The following is a 1,062-nucleotide window of genomic DNA, read 5'->3' on the forward strand; positions in this document are numbered from 1 at the left end:
GGTGGGAATAGGATTGGGGTGGGAATGGGATTGGGGTGGGATCTGGGACTGGGATTGGTGTGAGAATGGGATGGGGGTGGGAATAGGATTGGGGTGGGAATGGGATTGGGGTGGGATCTGGGAATAGGATTGGAGTGGGAATGGGATTGGGGTGGGAATGGGATTGGAGTGGGATCTGGGAATAGGATTGGGGTGGGAATAGGGTTGGGGTGGGAATGGGATTGAGGTGGGCACAAGGACTCAGGGAGTGCCAGGCGGGATTCCAGCCGGGCACTGAGTGTGTCGGTGAGGGAATGGGATTGGGAATGGGATTGGAGTGTGAATGGGATTGGGGTGGGATCTGGGACTGGGGTGAGATCTGGGAATGGGATTGGGGTGGGCACAGGGACACAGGGAGTGCCTGGCAGGATTCTGGCTGGGAACAAGTGGGGAGTGTGTCGGTGAGGGAATGGGAATGGGATGGGAATTGGAATGGGAATGGGATGGGAATGGGATTGGAGTGGGCACGGGGACACAGGGACTGGGGTGGGAATGGGATTGGGAATGGGATTGGGGTTCCCCCTGACCCCGTGTCCCCCCCGTGCCAGACGTGGATGAGTGCTCCAACGGGACCCTGTGCGGCCCCCACGCCACCTGTCACAACCTGCCCGGATCCTTCCAGTGCGCCTGCGACCCCGGCTACGAGACCGCCCCACACGGACACCACTGCGTGGGTACGGACCCCCAAAATCCCGGGATAAACCCCCCAGAATCCTGGGATAACCCCCCCAAAATTGAGGGATCACCCCCCCAAAATTACGGGATCACCCCCTAGAATCCCGGGATATTGCCCCACATGGACACCACTACATCAGTATGGACACCCCAGAGCCTGGGATAACCCCCAGAATCCTGGGATAACCCCCCCGGAATCCTGGGATAACCCCCCCAAAATTGAGGGATCACCCCCCCAAAATTACGGGATCACCCCCTAGAATCCCGGGATATTGCCCCACATGGACACCACTACATCAGTATGGACACCCCAGAGCCTGGGATAACCCCCAGAATCCTGGGATAACC

General features: G+C 59.1%; 1 long non-coding RNA gene across 1 annotated transcript; it reads left to right on the forward strand.

Moving 5' to 3' along the window:
- Positions 1 to 246: 246 nt before the first annotated feature.
- On the forward strand, positions 247 to 707 carry LOC113979133. Its single transcript, XR_003537728.1, has 3 exons — positions 247 to 277; positions 427 to 440; positions 588 to 707. It is a non-coding gene; the product is annotated as an uncharacterized LOC113979133 (long non-coding RNA).
- Positions 708 to 1,062: the final 355 nt, after the last annotated feature.

Source organism: Neopelma chrysocephalum, unplaced genomic scaffold, assembly GCF_003984885.1.
Source record: "Neopelma chrysocephalum unplaced genomic scaffold, ASM398488v2 Primary Assembly neopelma1_29257, whole genome shotgun sequence".
NCBI lineage: Eukaryota > Metazoa > Chordata > Aves > Passeriformes > Pipridae > Neopelma > Neopelma chrysocephalum.